Below are 15,383 nucleotides of genomic sequence, written 5' to 3' on the forward strand. Positions count from 1 at the left end.
GTTGCCATTGCCTTCTCCGGAAAAGTACATTACAAGCTCCTAATTTAAAGGCAGCTTTATTGGGAATCATCAGATCCCCAAAGCATCTGAAAATGCCTATTCTTATTGAATTTAAAATGCCAGTGGATAACCTTCTACTTGGCTATACCAAGTAGAAGGAAACTTGGCTATACCTTTTTTTTTGCCATGTCATAATTCAGTTTCTTTCATTAGGTGGTACTGATTTTTCTCCAATTTTTCCCTTTTGTTCAATTTCATATCACTTCTATCTATGTGACATTTCAAACTGGTTAGCTCACCAATTTAAACACGATGAAAATTGAGGCATTTGTCATCCCTCTAGGAGTTATTCCCTGGTTTTCTTATCAAGGTGAGTTAAAAAAGAAGTCTTCTAATAAAATCCTAGTTTATAATTATTATTTTTATGTCCATCGGATATGTTTTTTGACCTTTCTTCTTTTACAACATCACTTTTCCTTCCATTGAATCCTTAGGTTTGGAATTACATTCATTTATTTAAACTCAAGAGACATTTTGGTGCCAACACTGTTTCCTCCCATGTGAATCTTCACACTGTCTCAAGAGTTGGCTTGTCAAAACTCTCCTCAGCGTCCTATTAGGACTTCCGGCAACTCTGGAACACAATTTGGCTAAATTCCTAATAGTCTTCTTTCAAAGGACTACAAATTCAAGCGGCAGAATTACTAAAGAGAGTGCCCTTCTACCTCTTGAGTTTTGCCTCCGTGATCATTTTAAAAATTGCTGAGGAAAGGGAATGTGTAGCTCACAAGTGCTGCAAGTGTCTCTCGAGGTATCTGCACAGCAGAGCTGACGGCAGTGGGGCAGCGTTGGGCCATCCATCACTATGCCTCCCTTCAAAGTACAGCTGGCAAGTGGACGTGTGCCACTTGCCTACTGACAAAAACACACTCAGGAAACTTTAAAAGTGAAGATTTTGCAAAGACCGTAATGTTTCAGCCTTCCCTTTTGTAAGGGGACTATCTGGATTTTCATATGTAATTTGTGGGCACTTAAAATACTAATTGCAGGAAGAAAGTGTAGTTTTTCCAGCCCATCTGTGACCAATATGTCACTAATAACGCAGCTCATTGCCAAGTTTTGGACTTCTTTTTGTCTCCTTCAATAATACCAATGAGATGGAAAAAGATCTCTTCCCTTAATGGAAACAAGTGTATTTTATTTATTTTTCAACAAGGCTCATAAGTCAGCTTATTAAAAATTCTTAAGAGTTAAAAAAATGCTTGGAAAATATGAAGGCATTTTTAAATTGAAATAGATGAATTGTGCTCTATTTTTAGGAACCCTCTTTATTCCTTAAGCTTTATTTCCATTGTGATTCTTCTGAAATGCTTGAGAAGGTTTGGTAAATACAATCCCTAGGGATACAAAAGTCAGAATTCTTCCTAAATCTACAGATTCTACACCTTAAAGGTGAAAGAAGTTAAGTAATATAGGAAGGAAGATAAAAGCATGAAATGAGTGATGAGACAGTACATCAGAGGTGCGAAAAGAAGAGAGTTCTGTCTTTTTCAACATGAAGAAGAAAACAAATTCTTCAACTCTGAGGCAAAGTCACCTGCAATATATGCTGTAAGACCAAGTCAGATACAAAACCATCCTGTGCAAGATCAGAATTGGGGGAGATGAGGGAGCAGAAAATGATTCAAAGAGGAGGATGCTCATACTCTCTGGGCACTGAAAGTCTCCTTTAATTCAATCATTCTCACTCTGGCTACATACAGGACCAGTTTTCAGAACATAAATGAAATAACACATCAGCACCAGATGTCCTCTTAAAAGATTTTGATTTGAATATTCTGGGGTGTGGACTGGGTACCAGAGTCTGTAAAGGCTCCAGGTGATTCTTTTGTGCAGCCAAGATTGAGAGTTACTGACTTCATCTTTAATGACCATACAAAGTGGACGTATGGGAAGGTTTCTGGTTTCTTTATAGTTACTTTCCACCCAGCTCCACCTAAGCCCAAAGAGGAGAGTTACTCATCTTACTGGTTGAAGTCACTTTGGGTCATATATCTACTAACAGGCAAGGTCCCTGTGAATTTTAAAAAGCTTGTCCTTCCACAGGAAGTTTCCTTTTTCTACCTCCCTGACCATGCCGCTGATGGGTAAACTAAACCATCCATTAACCACAGCAATGACTAATGCTGAACTGGGGATTATGGATCTTCCTGGACATCCAAGGGTTACATCATGACTGAGTCAAAAAATATAAATGTGATATCATACATAATCTCCTCACCATTATCTCACTGAAATTTTTTAAAAAATGCAGAAAACCAGCATGTACAGAATTCTAAAAGTGTTCAACCTTTTAGATAACCTGAATGGCTCACTGATTTAGGTTACATTTACAAAGAATAGTTAGAAGCATAACACAGGAAGTATGGAATGTCATTAGCAGCATTTGGCTAAATCACTCAGAGCCTCTGATCTGCAGTGCACTGCAGAAGTATGACGCTTCTACATTTACTTCCAGGTGCTTGTCCAGCTGTGTCACTTTGATCACAATTTGCATGGGCTTCAGTTTTTCTGCATAGACATCTCAGCCATCTTTTGTAACTCATCACCATGTGTTTGTCTGACTCTTTTCTGATTCTTCACTTGAGCTTACCCAAAAGGGTGAGAAGCCATTCTTTTCTGGTTCTATTTCCCTCACTATTTGCTTATTTTTGCCCACTGAGGTTTTGAAAAATAAATAAAAAAACAGGTTGGTGTCCAGTTTAGTGTGGCTTCTCTCAGGGTTCTCTCCCTGCTCCGGGCTCATCTGTGGGCACCCTTTAATAAGAAGGCGCTGCCTCTGGCATCTTTCTGGAATCTTCTGTGGTGCAACTTTCTCCAATCAGGGTCTCCCTTGCCAGTTCTTCTCCTCAGACTCTTTCCTGGTTTCTGCCCAATCCCTTGGGCATGAGGCTTTGGGCTTTCCCTTATTGCCCTGCCTGCTCTCATTGAAAATTCCTTTTGCACTCAACCTCACAACCCACGTGTCAGCCCCACCCACTCTTACACTTTGCTCAGAGAAGCATGGCCTGAGCTGGGGGTACTTCCTCTTACCTAAATTGGTTAATCTGTGGGTGAGGATGTTTTAAACTCTGCTGTTGGTGGAGAACTTTTCAAAGTCAGAGGAAATAAGAACCATTAGCAAAAGTTTCTTATTAAGTTGCTTCCTTCCCTGCCCCCCACCCCCAACTCCCCAGCTCTCTCACAAATCAATAGCTATTTCCTGAATCCTTAGTCCACTACTCCGTTCTGGCTATAATTTTCATAGCTTGAAAGAGGGCTTTATTGGAGTTTCTTAAATAAACATCTTAATTCCAAGATGGAAACCCCCCAAACTATTTATTTGATTCTCTTTGAAAGGGCCTGTGAATAGTTTTCTCTACAAAATGTTTCTAAAATGTTTAGATTTTGAGCAAGTCACTGATAGCCTTAACTTGGACCCCTAAGTGGAAAAGTTCTGCTAAGTACACTCAGCCTGCTTAATGATGGGGAAGAAGCAAGCTTTGTGTTTTCTCTGTAAACAGAGAATCTTTTCCATTTGGCTAAGTAGTTGGAATTTTTAGGCTTTCTAACTGACTGGAAGACATATAAGGAGCAATGGCCAAGCTCGTGTTCCCAATAATGGAAGCCATCAATGGGAGAACCCTCCCCACTCTCCAACCCACCTCCACGACATTCCGGTACCACCAACTCGCTGAACAGGGGCTTTCCAGGAGTTATTACAAAGGATCTGGTTTCTCACTTTCATATGATAGACAAATATTGCTATGGTGATTTCTATTTTTTTTTTTACTTGCAGGGGCCCCACATATTGGTACAGGTCACTCACTATACAATGGCACCATGTTCAAGATGTTGCAATCCACATCTTGTGCCTGCAGATTTATGATGACATATGCTGGTCAGGGGCAGTTAACTGTCTTCTAACAAAAACGAGGATATTACAACAATTTTCCAACAGATGGCAGGGGTGTCTTTTAAGAATCACATGAAGGTGCCATACAGACAAGAGGTACCGCTATCTAGTCACCTTGACTTTGAACAGTATCAATATCCAGAGCAGGTGGGCCTCATAAAAATGGGAGGGTATCCATGAGGCTCTTCTAAATAACTGAAAATACCTCACATGTTGTAAACAAAGCCCTGCTATTAATTTCAGTAAAGAGAAAATACTATAGTTTAGTGTTTTTCAACTTCCTTCCTTCTCACCCCACCCAACCCATTTTCAGAAGCTCTCTACAGGAAAGATTTGGGGGAAGGGAGGATATAAATTTTTAGGAGAAGTATGTAAGAGAAGCCCTCCTTCCCGCATTTAAACAATTTCAAAAGTAGACTTTCTTCAGGTTGATTAAAAGTCTCAAATATTTCTTCTGTTATAAAATATAAATAATTAAAACATATCACTTAAGAAACTTTTACAAATGTGCAATACATTTTTCTGTTGGTCTTAATCTAGATAGATTGGGCTAAAAGGATACTCTTTCTATTTAACCACTATTGAGATATTTTGAAAACTCTACCTAATATCTTGAAAAAGATATCTTTTCTTTCTTGTTTTATCTAATATTATACTTTCTTACTGATAAGGAAAATATAGCCAATCACATGATACTTTAGGTTGAGTTATTTATTTTAGCCTACAAAGACACCAGGTTCTCAACCAAATATTTAAGGAAGACATTAGACCAACTATCTACAATTTCGCTCAAAAGAGAGAAGCAGAGGAAATACTTCCTAACTCATACTATGAGGCCAGCATTATACTTATACCAAAACCAGACAAAGACATAATGAGAAAAGAAAACTCTAGAATCCTCAATAAAGTATTAGCTAATCAAATCCAACAATGTATAAAAAATTATACACTGATTATATACTAAGTGGGATTATCTCAGGTATATAAGGTTGGTTCAACATTTAAATATTGGTCAATACCATCCACCATATCAACGAACTGAAAAAGAAAATCACACATAATCATAGTAATAGATGCTGAACAAACATTTGACAAAATTCAACACCCATTCATGATAAAAACTCTCAGTAAACCAGGAATCGAGAGGATCCTTCTCAACTTGATAAAGATAATCTAAAAAAACCCTACAGCTAACATCATAGTTAATGGTGAGAAACAAAGCTTTCCTAGTAATATCAGGTACAAGGTTAGGCTAACCCCTCTCATCATTCCTTTTCAACATTATACTGGAAGTCCTTGTTAATGCAATAATTTAAGAAAAGAAAATAAAAGCTATACAGATTGGGGGGAAAAACATAAAGATGTCTTTGCTCTCAGATGATATATGCAGAAAACCTTAAAGAAATGATAAAAAAACCTCCTGAAACTATTAAGTGATTATAACAACACTGCAGGATACAAAGTTAATATACAAAAATCAATTGTTTTCCTATATAACAGCAATTAACAAGTGGAATTTGAAATTAAAAACACAAAGCCATTTACCTCAGCACTTAAAAAATGAAATATCTAGATATAAATCTAATAAAACATGCCCACCATTTATAGAAGAAAAATTACAAGATTCTGATGAAAGAAATCAAAGAACTAAATAAATGGCAAGGTTTTCCATGTTCATGGATAGGAAGACAGTCTCGTCCAGATATCACTTCTTTCCAACTTGATATACATATGCAATGAAACCCCAATAATCCCAGCACATTATTTTGTGGATATTAACAAAATGATCCTGATGTTTATATGGAGAGGCAAAAGACCCAGAATAGCAAAAACAAAATTTAACGAGAAGAACAAAGTTGGAGGACCAACACTACTCAACTTCAAGACTTCCTATAAAGCTATAGTAATCAAGATAGTGTAGTATTAATGAAACCATATATAAATTGATCAGTGAAATGGAACACAGAATTTAGAAACAGACTCATGTAATGACAGTCAGCTGATCTTTCACAAAGATATCAAGGCAATAATGGTGCAAAAACAATCTCTTCAAAAAGTGGTTCTAGAATAACTGGACCTCCACATCCAAAGAAATGAATCCAGACACAGACTTTATACCACTCATAAAAATTAACTTAAAATGAATCACAGACCTAAATGTAAAATGCAAAACTATAAAACTCCTAGAAGGTAACACAGAAGAAAAACCAGATGGCCTTGGGTACGGTGACATCTTTTTGGATACAACACTAAAGACATGATCCTTGAAGGAAATAACTGATCATCATTAAAATTAAAAACTTATGTTCTGCAAAAGACAATGTCTGAAGATGTAGAAAATAAGCCACAGACTGGAAGAAAACATTTGCAAAAGACACATCTGGTAAAGGACTGGTATCCAAACTATACAAAGAACACTTAAAGCTCAACAATAAGAAAACAAAGAACCCAATTTAAAAATGGGCCAAAAACCTTAACAGACACCTCCCCAAAGAAGATATACAGATGGCAAATAAGCATATGAAAAGATGTTCCACATCACATGTCATCAGGATAATGGAAATGTGAAAAGTAATGAGATACCAGTACACACCTATTTAAAATGGCCAAAGCCCGGAACACTAACAGCATCAAACGCTGGGATGTAAAGCAACAAGAATTCTCATCTATTGTTGGTGGAAATGCAAAAATGGTGCAGCCATTCTGGTAGTTTCTCAAAAAACTAAACTATTCCTATCAACCCCAAACTTAGAAGCAACCAAGATGCCCTTCACCTAATGGATAAACTTTGGTACAAACAAACAATGGAATACTATTGAGTGCTAAAAAGAAATGAACTATCAAGCCATGGAAAAACACGAAGGACCCTTAAATGCATATTACTAAGTGAAAGAAACGAGTCTGAAAGAGCTATATACTGTATGATTCCAACTATGTGACATTTTGGGAAAGGCAAACCTATGGAGATAATAAACAGATCAGTGGTTGTCAGGGGTGGAGGTATGGGATAGTGCTGACTAGGCAGAGTGCAGAGGGTTCAAAGCCAGTGAAAACACTGTGTGTTATCATGATGGGTGCATGTCATTATAAATGTGTCCAAACTTGTGGAATGTTCAACACCAAGAGTGAACCCTATGACAGATTATGGACTCTGGGTTATTCTGATGTTTCAGTGTATATCCATTCTTGGTAACAAGCATATCATTTCGGTGAGTGATGCTGGTAATGGGACAGGCCATGCATGTGTGTGAGGAGGAGATATAAGGGAAATCTCTGTACCTTCCTCTCAGTTTTGTTGTGAACTTAAAACTAAATGCTTTATCAAGAAAAAAAAAAAAGGTCCAAACTGAAAGCTGCAAAACATTATTTTTTTTAAACTGAAGTATAGTTGATTTACAGTAGTATACTAGTCTCAGGTATACAACAAGGTGATTCATTATTTTTATAGTTTTACTCCATTTAAAGTTATCATACAAAATTGGCTATATTCCCTATGCTGTACAATATATCCTGTAGCTTTTTTTTTGTACATAATAGTTTGTACCTCTTAATCCCCAAAGCTGCAAAATATCCTGAGTTACTGTTGTGATGAATTCTTGTCTTGATATCCACATTATCTTCTTTCTTTTCAGTTGGTAAACATCTTTTCCTTAATACTATCATTATTATTTCTAGTGATAATATTATCAGACCTGAACTCTGGTTTTTTGATTTCCCAAAGAACTTAATCAACTGCCTAAGCTAACTGTACTACCACAAGTCTGACATTGCAGAGGTGCCAGCAACCTGTATATGTTTTATCCCCTGTCTGAAGAGGAACAAAACTGAAATGAGTCATTTAATGTACGTCAGTCCCCTACACATGAACAAATTCTGTTCTAAGAGTATGTCTGTAAGTCCAAAAAAGTTAGTTGAGGTACATAACTCACACAGTCAGCTCTATAGTACTGGGCAATAGGTTTATAAGGTTCATAATACTCTTTACACAAATAATACCTAAAAAACAAAAACAAAAAATGAAGAGAACATTTCAAATCTTACAATACAGTACATATAGCGCAAGAGCTGGCATCCAGGGGCTGGCGTCGAGTGAACAGGCAAGACGAGTTACCGGCTGGAGGAGGCAGAGGAGGTGGAAGATGGTGGCGCTGAAGGACAGTCAGCAACAGGAGATGCAGGGCAAGCTGCCATGTCACTCATGGCTGAGGCTGACGGTGCAGGCTCTGGTTCCTCGCTGGGTTCAACTCTCTCTCCTCTCTTGAAAAAACAATCCAGTGATGGCTGGGTGTGTGCATGCTAAATCGCTTCAGTCGTGTCCGACTCTTTGCGACCCTACGGACTGTAGCCCGCCAGTAGTAGCTGTGTTTTTTCTTGTCACAGATGACATGGTAGCGCTAGACTGCATTCTGAACGGCTGCTGCAGAGTGCGTGCACCATCCTACGTTCAGGTCTTGTGCCTCAGAAACCAACAGCGCCTCTCAAATAAAGAAAACCGCCTTGCATTTCCTGCATCGTTAATCTCTTCTGCTCTTCAGCTACTTCTTCCTCTTGTCTCTCTTGGTCCTTTCTCTGGGTCTCCAATACCATCAGGTCTTCATTAGTAAGCTCCTCATGTTGCACAGCAAGGAATTCAATGAAGTTGTCCTCTTGCAGATCTAGCTCCAGCTTCTTGCTGAGGGTCACTAAGTCCCTGAAGACCTCTTTGGACTTCTCATCCATCTTCTCAAATCCATGAAAACTGTGAGCAAACTGAAGGCAATATTTCTCTACCTCCAGGATAAAGTGGTGGAAAAACCAGTCCTGGAAAATGGCCTGTTTAACCCAGGCTTTGGAGTTCACAGGAAGAGAGTTGTGCAACTATGTTTTTAGGGCTCTTGTGTTTTCTGAACAGTAAACTAAGAGTGGCTTCAGTTTCACATTGCTGGAAGCATTGCCACCAAACAACAGAGCTAGTCTATCCTTTGCTGCTTTACAGCCTGGCATCAAGTTTTCCTTACTGCTGTTAACTTCAGTCTGGCATCCTCTTCCAATACAGTCCTGTCTCACCTACATTAAAAACCTGCTCCGGTAAATACACACCTTCATCAAAAATTTCTCAAAGCATTTCAGGAAATTCCCAGGTAGCTACTGCATATGTGCTCACCATCTCGCCACTTGCTTTGATATTAAAAAGGTTGACTATCACCTTGAATGGATGAAATCAGCCATGGCTGGCTTTAAAAGATGCACCCTCTGATTCTTTGCCATATTCCTTCTTCAGTTCAGTTCAGTGGCTCAGTCACGTCTAACTCTTTGTGTTCTCATGGACTGCAACACGCCAGGCTTCCCTGTCCATCATCAACTCCTAGAGCTTGCTCAAACTCATGTCCATAGAGTCAGTGATGCCATCCAACCATCTCATCCTTTGTCGTCCCCTTCTCCTCCTGCCTTCGATCTTTCCCAGCATCAGGGTATTTTCATATAAGTCAGTTCTTCACATCAGGTGGCCAAAGTATTAGAGTTTCAGCTTCAGCATCAGTCTGTTCAATCAATATTCAGGACTGATTTCCTTTAGAATGGACTGGTTGGATCTCCCTGCAGTCCAAGGGACTCTCAAGAGTCTTCTCCAACACCACAGTTCGAAAGCAACAATTCTTCGGTGCTCAGCTTTCTTTATGGTACAACATTCACATCCATATATGACTACTGGAAAAATCATAGCTTTGACTAGATGGACCTTTGTTGGCAAAGTAATGTCTCTGCTTTTTAATATGCTGTCTAGGTTTGCCATAGCTTTTCTTCCAAGGAGCAAGCGTCTTTTAATTTCATGGCTGCAGTCACCATCTGCAGTGATTTTGGAGCCCTCCCAAAAGTTTCTCCTTTGTGTTTTCATAAAGGCTTTTAGCTTCCTCTTGAATCAGCATTAAGCTGAGGGCGATTCAAAGCTGGTGCTGATCCTACATCTACACACTGAGAAGTTTTCCCATCTTCTCTATAACTTTTCCCATCTTCTCTATAACTTTTCCATGCTTTTTTGATATTATTGTCAACATTATTGGCATAGAAGACTTCACATGGTCCATGATCTTGTCTGTGTTCTTTGTAATCATGCCAATTGTTGAATAATTCATGTTACAAGAACAAGCAACGTCTACCATCATTTCACCGCACTCTGCTCTCTCAGTTATTTACTTGATCATTTCCATTGTTATCGCTTGGCACCTCTTAGTGGAACCAGCCGCATCACCACTGCTTTTACACCTGTTTCTGAACATCTTGGGTCTGAAATAAAGATACTAAACCACTGTACTGCATGCCTGTGGTGTGTGTGCTCAGTTGCTCAGTTCTGTCCGACTCTTTCGACCCCATGTATTGTACCTGCCAGAGCTCCTCTGTCCATGGGATTTTCTAGGCAACAGTACTCCAGGAACAGGTTGCCATTTGCTTTTCCAGGGGATCTTCCCAACCCAGGAATCAGACCTACGTTCGAATCTGCATTGGCAGGGAGATTCTTTACCACCTGGGAAGCCCACTCTATACAGTCCTGTACACAAGAGCACAACTGCCTGTAGATGACGCACACACATGGCAATGCATGCCACACATGTGAACTTACGTGACTGGACGTGCAAATGAATGTTAGCGCCGTTAAAAGTTCACAGCGTGAAAGCTTGAATGCAGGGGACTTACTGTAATGTATCCCACGTAACTCAAGAATGCCTGGTGTCAGTCTGGCAACAACTCTCAAGAAGCTTCTGCTTCGTGCTCTGCTTAGGCTCCCGTATGCTATGAAAACAAGTATCATCAAAACAACTCAAGAAACAGACCTGCTGGCTACTGCTATGGAGATGCAAAACCAAAGTGAGACTTATCCATGGTGGGCAAAACCAGAACCAGATTAGGTACAATTATTGTGTAGGAGAACCAACACCTTTCTCACCAGTGGTTATATTTATTAATTTATTGGCTATTGTCATTTAATTATTTCACTAAGATTTAGCATGTATATGAAACATTCTTTTTTCTCAAAATTGTATCCAAATATGATAACAATTTAGATTGCTAATAACTTAATCGGATCATCTTTCTAAATTATCTTAGATGAACTGTGGTGTTGGAGAAGACTCTTGAGAGTCCCTTATACTGCAAGGAGATCCAACCAGTCCATTCTAAGAGAGATCAGTCCTGGGTGTTCATTGGAAGGACTGATGTTGAAGCTGAAGCTCCAATACTTTGGCCACCTCATGTGAAGAGTTGACTCACTGGAAAAGACTCTGATGCTGGGAGGGATTGGGGGCAGGAGGAGAAGGGGACGACAGAGGATGAGATGGATGGATGGCATCACCAACTCGATGGACATGAGTTTGAGTGAACTCCGGGAGTTGGTGATGGACAGGGAGGCCTGGCGTGCTGTGATTCATGGGGTCGCAAAGAGTAGGACACAACTGAGCGACTGAACTAAATAACCAAACTTCTCCCAATATCACATCGTAACAACTGACAGACAGAATGCCTCCCAAATGTAACACAGGTAAGCATGACTTACAACAGACTCATCTATTGCCTACAGCAACCACCATTTGCATGATTTTCCAGAAATATTTAACAAAAAAAACTTGTTACCTTCCCTCTAACACTAATACCCTTTGCTAATTTCCAACTACATTCAGCTGCCACGTTCCTTTAATTAATGCTCCAGGCTCACAAATAATTCATCATTGAATGAAATGTCTTGTTTGGCTTAAATACATAAGGTAATTATAAAGCCATATACTAAAATTTATCTTCTTCAGTGCTAGGATTATTTTTTTCCAGGAAAATCATTTTCCTCCCATTTTCACTAATACTTGCTTTCTAGTTCAGAATTTATAGTTTCAGTATCACAAATTATGGCTCAAGTTTTCCACATTTGGGGAAATTACAGAAATAAATAGAACTAGAGGCAATGGGTTTGTAATTTTGGAAAAACATAGCATTTCCTCTGCCAAGTAAATAGCTTTATACACCTCTAAATTTACTCTATGGCATTTTACAAGTTCTGAGTTTATTTACTTTTATTACTTTCATTTTAATATTAACTTTATTATTTTTCCAAGTATAAAAGTAATACATGCTTCTTGTAAAATAGTTTGAAAATTTTAAAAGTAGAAAGAATTTTAAGAGTCCCATCACAAGGACAGTGTCAACTACAAATTGACACTTGCCATGGGCTCTTGCCATCTACTTCTACAATGATTAAATCATGAGCTGCTGTAGCTACTGACCTTCAACACCCCCCGAAAAGAGTTCAGGGTGGAGAGCAGAAATGACGGGGAAAATGGCAGGACAGGTCTTCAGATAGATATTTTCAGGAGCTGATTTTATGATCCCAATTTTTGTATCTCCTCATATCTAGGAAAGCACCAAAACCCTTCATGGTGACGAGTGTTCCTCGTGACTAGCAAAAGCATCACAAGTCTAGGAGAAAACTTCTGGGAAAAATATGTGCTTGATTATATGTATTCCCCCTTCACCAAAATCACTCATATACTGATCTTTCACCACCATCCTTCCCACCCCCGCCACTTTGGAGCAGATTCTCAGGGCTATCTGAGGTTCTGTCTCCCAGGCTGCCGCCCTCATTTTGCCCCAAATAAAACTTAACTCACAACCCTCACATTGTGCATTTCCTTAAGCTGACAACAATGATAAATATATTGATATCATTCCTCAATTTTCTTATGAATGTTTCGCAGACTTGTGGTAAAGTTATAAATGTATACATGTTGTTATACTGCTTAATATTAATGATGCTATTTTTCTTTGACTGTTTTTGGATACAAGTGCAAGGAAAGGAATGGGGGGTCTCCATGGTTGAATTCTTCCCCTAGATAACTAAGTGTGGCTCACAGTGCAGGCTGCCTGTATGGGGTCTGATGTCCCTTTCACCCTATTAGGCAGTGATTTTGTTCAGGGAATTATTTTAAAATACTAGTTTTCCCTGATTCCCTTGATACCACAGCTGACCATGTGACATGATTCTGGTCAGTGATAAGTAAGTAAAAATCAGTGGGTAGAGCTTCTGGGAAGACTGTTAAAGGAGCAGCCTCAACCAATGATTTTTTTTTTTTTCCTTTTCTCTTCATGGAATGTGGGTGTGGTGTGGAAGGTAACTCAGGCATTTTTCAGACTGAAGTCACCTGCTGAGATGGCTCAGCAGAAAGACACAAGGAAGCCCCTAAGTCCTCCTGAAGCTTCTGACGCAGCCCTGGCTGCAATCTACAGAACCCTTCCTGTGCTCCAGCAGTTGACAGGGAAGGAAGGAACTGTTTGGTTAAGCCACAGTAAATTGGACTGCTGTTACCCGCAGTTATTAGTTGATTCACTAACAGAAATGTCCACTATCACTGAGAATAACTCTTCCCTCTGTCCACATTAAATAGTAACACAGTATAGGATCTGATTCTGGTTTATCTGTTCTTCATCTGTATAATTTTCACACAGTATAACATGATTTCATTATTAGGGTTTTTACCTCATTGGGGCAGGAATCCCTTAGAAGAAATGGAGCAGTCATCAGAGTCAACAAAAGAGTCCGAAATGAAGTACTTGGATGCAATCTCAAAAGCGACAGAATGATCTCTGTTCGTTTCCAAGGCAAACCATTCAATATCACAGTAATTCAAGTCTATGCCTCAACCAGTAACGCTGAAGAAGCTGAACAGTTCTATAAAGACCTACAAGACCTTCTAGAACTAACACCCAAAAAAGATGTCCTTTTCATTATAGGGGACTGGAATGCAAAAGTAGGAAGTCAAGAAACACCTGGAGTAACAGGCAAATTTGGCCTTGGAGTACAGAATGAAGCAGGGCAAAGGCTAACAGAGTTCTGCCAAGAGAACGCACTGGTCATAGCAAACACCCTCTTTCAACAACATAAGAGAAGACTCTACACATAGATATCACCAGATGGTCAACACCGAAATCAGATTATATTCTGATTATATTCTTTGCAGCCAAAGACGGAGAAGCTCTATACAGTCAGCAAAAACAAGACCAAGAGCTAACTGTGGCTCAGATCATGAACTCCTTATTGCCAAATTCAGGCTTAAATTGAAGAAAGTGGAGAAAACCACTAGATTATTCAGGTATGATCTAAATCAAATCCTTTATGACTATGGAAGTGAGAAATAGATTTAAGGGACTAGATCTGATAGACAGACTACCTGATGAACTCTGGACGGAGGTTCGTGACACTGTACAGGAGACAGGAATCAAGACCATCCCCAAGAAAAATAAATGCAAAAAAAGCGAAATGGCTGTCTGAGGAGGCCTGACAAATAGCTGTGAAAAGAAAGGAAGTGAAAAGCAAAGGAGAAAAGGAAAGATATACCCATTTGAATGCAGAGTTCCAAAGAATAGCAAGGAGAGATAAGAAAGCCTTCCTCAGCGATCAATGCAAAGAAATAGAGGAAAACAACAGAATGGGAAAGACTAGAGATCTCTTCAAGAAAATTAGAGATACCAAGGGAACATTTCATGCAAAGATGGGCTCAATAAAGGACAGAAATGGTATGGACCTAACAGAAGCAGAAGATATTAAGAAGAGGTGGCAAGAATACACGGAAGAACTGTACAAAAAGATCTTCACAATCCAGATAATCACAATGGTGTGATCACTGACCTAGAGCCAGACATCCTGGAATGTGAAGTCAAATGGGCCTTAGAAAGCATCACTACGAACAAAGCTAGTGGAGGTGATGGAATTCCAGTTGAGCTATTTCAGATCTTGAAAGAGGATGCTGTGAAAGTGCTGCACTCAATATGCCAGCAAATTTGTAAAACTCAGCAGTGGCCACAGGACTGGAAAAGGTCAGTTTTCATTCCAGTCCCAAAGAAAGGCAATGCAAAAGAATGCTCAAACTACTGCACAATTGCACTCATCTCACATGCTAGTAAAGTCATGTTCAAAATTCTCCAAGCCAGGCTTCAGCAATATGTGAACCATGAACCTCCAGATGTTCAAGCAGGTTTTAGAAAAGGCAGAGGCACCAGAGATCAAATTGCCAACGTCCGCTGGATCATGGAAAAAGCAAGAGAGTTCCAGAAAAACATCTATTTCTGCTTCATTGACTATGCCAAAGCCTTTGACTGTGTGGATCACAATAAACTGTGGAAAATTCTGAAAGAGATGGGAATATCAGACCACCAGACCTGCGTCTTGAGAAACCTGTATGCAGGTCAGGAAGCAACAGTTAGAACTGGACTCGGAACAACAGACTGATTCCAAATAGGAAAAGGAGTACATCAAGGCTGTATATTGTCACCCTGCTTATTTAACTTATATGCAGAGTACATCATGAGAAACGCTGGGCTGGAGGAAGCACAAGTTGGAATCAAGATTGCTGGGAGAAATCTCAATAACCTCAGATATGCAGATGACACCACCCTTAGGGCAGAAAGTGAAGAA

The 15,383-nt window shown here is 39.3% G+C and overlaps 1 protein-coding gene across 2 annotated transcripts in view; it reads right to left on the reverse strand.

Annotated features, from left to right (window-relative positions):
- The window catches only part of KIF6 (kinesin family member 6), a 421,191-nt gene that overhangs the window by 291,254 nt on the left and 114,554 nt on the right, over window positions 1-15,383 (reverse strand). The gene's annotated exons all lie outside the window — the stretch shown is intronic.

The sequence above is a fragment of the Moschus berezovskii genome, chromosome 23, assembly GCF_049115385.1.
Source record: "Moschus berezovskii isolate FMDL1 chromosome 23, NW_MosBer_1.0, whole genome shotgun sequence".
NCBI lineage: Eukaryota > Metazoa > Chordata > Mammalia > Artiodactyla > Moschidae > Moschus > Moschus berezovskii.